Genomic DNA, 6,161 nt, shown 5'->3' with positions numbered 1-6,161 from the left:
TGGCGGCTGACGTCCCCCAGAATGGCAGATGAGAGCGAGGGAAACCAAGATGGAAGCCACAGTGTCTTTTATAAACTAATCATGGAAGTGACTGTTAAAGTTTGCTAAAGTTGCCAAAATGCAATATACCAGAAATGCGTTGGCTTTTACAATGGGGATTTATTTATTAACTTACGAGTTTTCAGTTCTCAGGCCGTGAAAATGACCAAATCAAGGCATTAATAGGCGACGCTTTCTCCTCAATAATCAGCTACCGGTGATCCTCAGCTGCTCCGTCACATGACTAAGCACATGGCAGTGTCTGCTGGTCTCTCCGCTCTCTCCTGAGTTTCATTGCTTCCAGCTTCTGGCATTAGTGGCCTCCCCTCTGTTTCTGTGGCTTCTCTCTGTTTTCTGTGTGTTCTCTTTCAGCTTCTTTGGCTTTTCTCTCTGAGCTTCTCTGTTTTATCTCTCTCAGCCTCTGTGTGCTTTTCTGAATTTCATCTCTTATTTATGACTCCAGTAAGAGGATTAAGACCCACCTGGGGCTTGCCACAACTGAAATCACCTAATCAAAAGGTCCCACCTATAATAGGTCTACACCCACAAGAATGGATTAGCTTTAAGAACATGATCTTTTCTGGGGTACATACAGCTTCAAACCATCACAGTGGCATACCATCAGTTTGCTGGATGATCACACGGACCCACCCTGGTACACAGTGAGAGAGAAGTAGACAAGGGTGTGAAGACAGGAAGAGGAGATCAATGGGAATCATCTTGGAGGCTAGCTATCACAATATGGTACCATTTCCCAAACTCTCACTGATAATTACTAGATACTTTTATGGTCTCTAGAGCTGTAGTAGAAATAAAGGAATTAGAGGCACTATACAAACAGAAGATTGTGTCCCAATATATACGTGCACCATTTCCTTGACATCAGATGGGTATCACCAGGAAAGATGATAAAATGTATACAACCATAGTTATATACCTAAACACATTATTAGTTACCTTAAATATGTTTAACTTTTTCTAAAGCAGCAGTGCCATTTTGCGTTCTGATTTGCAATGTGTGAGAGTTCCAATTTCTCCACATCCTCACCAACACTAGTAATTTTCCATCTTTTTTATTGCAGTCATCCTAGAGGGCATGAGCAGCATCTCATGTGGTTTTGATTTTCATTTTCCTAATGACTAATGACATTGAATGTTTTTCCATGTGCTTATTGGTCATTTGTATATCTTTTTGGAGAAATGTCTATTCAAATCTTTTGTCCCTTTTTAAATTGGGTTATTTGTTCTTTTATTGCTAAATTGTAAGTGTTCTTTATATAATCTGGATACAAGTCTCTTTTCAGATATATGCTTTGCAAATATTTTCTCCCATTCCATGTATTGTCTTTTCACTTTTTTTTTTTTTGTGGTAAAACGTATATAACATAAAATTTGCTATAGTAACCATTTAAGTGCCTAATTTGGTGGCTTTAAGTAGATTCACAATGTTGTGCAACCATCACCACTATTTTGAAAATCCTTTCATTCCCCAAAGAGAAACTCTGTACCTATTAAGCAATATCTCTCATTTTCCCCTCCCCTCAGCTTCTGGTAACCTTTAATCAACTTCCTGTCTCTATGAATTTGCCTGTTCTAGAGATATGATGTAAGTGGACTCATACATATATAATATTTTGTATCTGGCCTGTTGTCATTCAATATAATGTGTTCAAGGTTTATCCATGTTATAGCAGGCATCAGAACTTCATTCTTTTTTATGACTGAATAGTATTCCATTACAGGTATATACCACATTGTGTATATATATATCCATTCATCTGTTGATGGACACTAAGGCTATTTCCACCTTTTGACCATTGTATATAATGTTGCTATGAACATATATGTACAAACATCTGGCTGATTTCTAATTTTTAATTCTTTTTTTTCTTTTTCTTTTTTTCACACCAGGACCAATGATCACCAGCTGCCCTGGTGACAAAAATTATGCTTCTGAAATCTCTTGATGTCGATTCTGCATGAAGAGCAACTGAGGTGCCCTATGTGTGCCACTCACTACAGAAGCCCTTTTTGATTTTTAATTCTTTTGGGGATATGCTTTGGAGTAGAATTGCTGGGTCATATGTTAATTCTGTATGTAATTTTCTGAGGAATGCTTTTTTGTTTTATCTGTTTATTTTGAAATAATTTCAACTTACAAGACAGTTGCAAAAATAATACACACCCCACACAGAGAACTCCAGAAACCCACCACTACCACTCCCTGCCAGATATCCAGAGCCACCAATTTTTATCAATTTGCCACATTTGCCATATCTATTTACCTATCTATATCTATCTATCCATCATCTATCTCTATCTATCTATCTATCTATCTATCTATCTATCTATCTATATCTATCTATCATCTATCTAATTGTTCCAGTTTGCTAATGCTGCCGTTTTGCAAAACACCAGAAATGGATTGGCTCCTATAAAGGGAGTTTATTTGGTTACACAGTTACAGTCGTAAGTCCATTAAGTGTCCAAGGTAAGGCATCAACAATCGGGTACCTTCACTGGAGGACGGCCAATGGAGTCCAGAAAACCTCTTTCAGCTGGGGAAGCACGTGGCTGGCGTCTGCTCTGGAGTTCTGGTTTCAAAATGGCTTTCTCCAAAATGTCAGTGTCAGCTTCCAATGGCCGTCTTCAAAACGTGTCTCTCAGTTGAAGCTCTCCTCCAAAATGTCACTCTCAGTTGCTCTGAGATCCCTCTATTTGTGAGTTCTTTTTATAGGACTCTAGGGAACTAATCAAGACCCACTCTGAATGGGCACGGCCACATTTCCATGGAAACATTCAATCAAGAGGTCACACCCTAATCAAAGATGTCACTCACAGTTGGGTGGGTCTCATCTCCATGGAAACAATCATAAGGTTCCAACCTAATCAACACAAATATGTCTGCCCCCACAAAATTGCATCAAAGACAATGGCATTTTGGGGGACATAATACATTCAAACTGGCACACTAATCATGTATCTTTTCTAAATATTTGAGAGCATGTTGCATATATTATACTCCTTGAATACATAATACTTCTGTTATAACTATTAAAAATTTTTGCATGCTGCCTTAGCATCCATCTTACTTTGGCTAAGCCACTTGCTTCAACACTGACTTCTGACGCAGTTAATAAGCAGCTTTCCAGCCCTGGGGCATAAAGTCCCCCATGACCCAAATCCACATCTGTGACCCCCACTCATACCACCCACACATCTCACCCCAAACCCACCAGCTGGTCCTAAATGATAAGCTAACCATCCCTACACCCCTCAGCCCCCAGTCCCTTTCCCTTTTCATATGTGTTCGTTTTAATCTAAACAAACCTTTACTCCTGCAGGAAATCTAACATCCAGCCATAGATCACAATCAAGACACATTCCCACATGTCCCTTTTGCTCTGCTTATGTGTTCCCTACCTGCTGGTTGAGCCACTCAAGCTGATCGCACTTCTGGTCAACCACTCCTGCCCCCTCTCACTCACCACCTCACCCCTGCTCTGTCTCTCTGGGAACTGTTAGTAACAAACTATCTTTTCTCATGCAATATGCAGACCCCCATTCCATCCCATCTGACTCCACCTGAACTCAAATTTAAAAACCCAACTTAATTAATTTGAAACAGCTTCCATGTAGATTTCCTATGAACAAGGATATTCACTTATGTAATCACCTTAACTGCAGTTACCAAGTTCAAGAAATTTAGCATTGACATAAAATTTACATTCTATATTCCAATTTTTTTTTATGTCCCATTAATGTCCTTTTGAACCTTTTCTCCTTTGTTCTTAGATTCCATCCAGTATGATGTATTGCATTTATTTGTAATTATCTCTTTAGTTTCTCTTCCTTTCTTTCTTTTTTTTTTAAGTGTAGAAACATACATATAACAAACTTTTCCATCTCAACCACTCCCAAGCCTGCAGAACCCTCACCACCAACCATTACCTGAACTCTCCCTTCACCCCAAACAGAAATCTCACACTCATTTTTTATTAACTTCCCAATCCCCTGCCCCCACCCCTGGTAACTTGTACTCTACTTTCTGTCTCTGTAAGTTTGCATATTCTCTGATATGGGGCTTAAATTTAACATCCTAAGTCTATAATAGTCTCGTTTGCTTTGATACCAACTTAACTTCAGAAGTATACACAAACTATTTTCCTATATCCCTCTGTCTCCCCACCTTTATGTTGCTCCTGTTACAAATTACATATTTATACATTATGAGTCCAGAACACTTGCTTTATCATTACATCTCATGCATTTGCCTTTTGGATCCTGTAGGAAGTAAAAAGTGAAGTTACAAACCAAAATGCAATAGAAGTTACAAACCAAAATGCAATGCTACTGGTATTTATATTTACCCACGTTTTTATCTTCCCTAGAAATCTTTATTTCTTCATGTGGCTTCAGTTAATTGTCTAGTGTCTTTTCCTTTCAACCTGCAGAACTCCCACTGGCAATTCTTGTAGGGCTGGTCTAGTGGTGATGAAATCCCTCAGCTTTTGTTTATCTGGGAATATCTTAATTCCTCCCCCATTTTTGAAAGGCAGTTTTGCCAGATAGATAATTCTTGGTTGGCAATTTTTGCTCTCAGAACTTTAAATAGGCCTTTCCACTGCCTTCTTGCCTCCATGGTTTGGGATGAGAAATTGGAACTTAATCTTATTGAGACTCCCTTATGTGTGACACATTTCTTTCTTGTGGCTTTCAGAATTTTCTCTTTATCTTTGGTATTCAACAGTTTGATTATAACATGATGCTGTGTGGGTTTATTTGGGTTTATCCTACTTGGAGTACGTTGAGCATCTTGGATGTGTACATTTATGTCTTTTGTTAAATTTGGGAAATCTTCAGACACTTTTCCTTTGAATATTCTCTCTGATCCTTTTTCTCTTTCTTCTCCTTCTGGGACTTCCACAATGAATATTGTGATATGCTTCATAATGTCCCACAGGTACGTCAGTCTCAGTTCACTTTTCTTCATTCTTTTTTCTTTCTGCTTCTCAGACTGAATGATTTCAATTGTCTTATATTTGAGTCCACTGATTCTTTCTTATGCCAGCTCCAATCTGCTGTTGAACCCCTCTAGGGAATTTTTAATCTGTTACTGTGGTCTTCAGCTCTGTTTGTTTTGTTTTCATAATTTACATCTCTCTAGCAATACTTTCTTTGTGTTCATCTATTGTTTTCCTGATTTCCTTCAGTTTTTTGTCTGGTTTTCCTTTAGCTCTTTGAGCATATTTAGAACCATTTAAAAAAATCTTTGTCTGGAATGTCCCAGGTATGATCCTCCTCATTGATGGTTTCTAATGCTTTAGTATTTTCCTTTGCCTGGGCTGTCACTTCCTATTTCTTTGCATGTTTTGTAATCTTTTGTTGAAACCTGGACATTTTGATATTTCCTGTGCTATTGCTGGAATTTAGCCTCTGAGGCATCTGTTCATTAAGCTTATACATAGCTGTTATTACCACAGAGCTATCTTTGAATGCCATGAGCTACAAAGAAGAAGGAGGAGGAGGAGGGGGAGGGGGAGGGGGAGGGGGAGGAGGAGGGGGAGGGGGAGGGGGAGGGGAGGAGGGGGAGGAGGAGGAGGAGGAGGGGGAGGATAAGGAGGAGGAGGACAGGAGGAGGATAGGAGGAGGAGGAGGAGGAGGGGGAGGATAAGGAGGAGGAGGACAGGAGGAGGAGGGGGAGGGGGAGGGGAGGAGGGGGAGGAGGAGGAGGAGGGGGAGGGGAGGAGGGGGAGGAGGAGGAGGGGAGGAGGGGGAGGAGGAGGAGGAGGGGAGGGGGGGAGGGGGAGGGGAGGAGGGGGAGGAGGGGGAGGAGGAGGAGGAGGGGGAGGAGGAAAAGGAAACACTTTTCCCAGGCTTGCAGAATGACCTGTGTGAGTGCTTTCCTTCAGGGCATATCAATACAATGGGTTTGGAGAATATCCTCCCTGATCCTTTCTGGTATGTCTCTGTCTTGGACATTTACACCGATATAAATATCCCCTCTTCTTTAGGAAACAGTTTCTTCACAGTCCTGGGCTATGTCTCACAGCCAGCAATCCCTTGCTCCAGGCAACCACTAGACTGCTCCCGCACACCATTCTGTAGAAAAGCTTGGTGAG

General features: G+C 40.5%; 1 non-coding gene across 1 annotated transcript; it reads right to left on the bottom strand.

Annotated features, from left to right (window-relative positions):
• Positions 1 to 1,939: 1,939 nt before the first annotated feature.
• LOC119533721 lies at positions 1,940 to 2,072 on the bottom strand. The gene has a single exon (XR_005216831.1). It is a non-coding gene; the product is annotated as a U11 spliceosomal RNA (small nuclear RNA).
• Between the last annotated feature and the right edge of the window lie 4,089 nt (positions 2,073 to 6,161).

This window comes from Choloepus didactylus, chromosome 4 (genome assembly GCF_015220235.1).
Source record: "Choloepus didactylus isolate mChoDid1 chromosome 4, mChoDid1.pri, whole genome shotgun sequence".
Taxonomy (NCBI): domain Eukaryota; kingdom Metazoa; phylum Chordata; class Mammalia; order Pilosa; family Megalonychidae; genus Choloepus; species Choloepus didactylus.
Note: the sequence above shows the minus strand (reverse complement) of the source record. Positions and strands in the feature narration are given on the sequence as shown.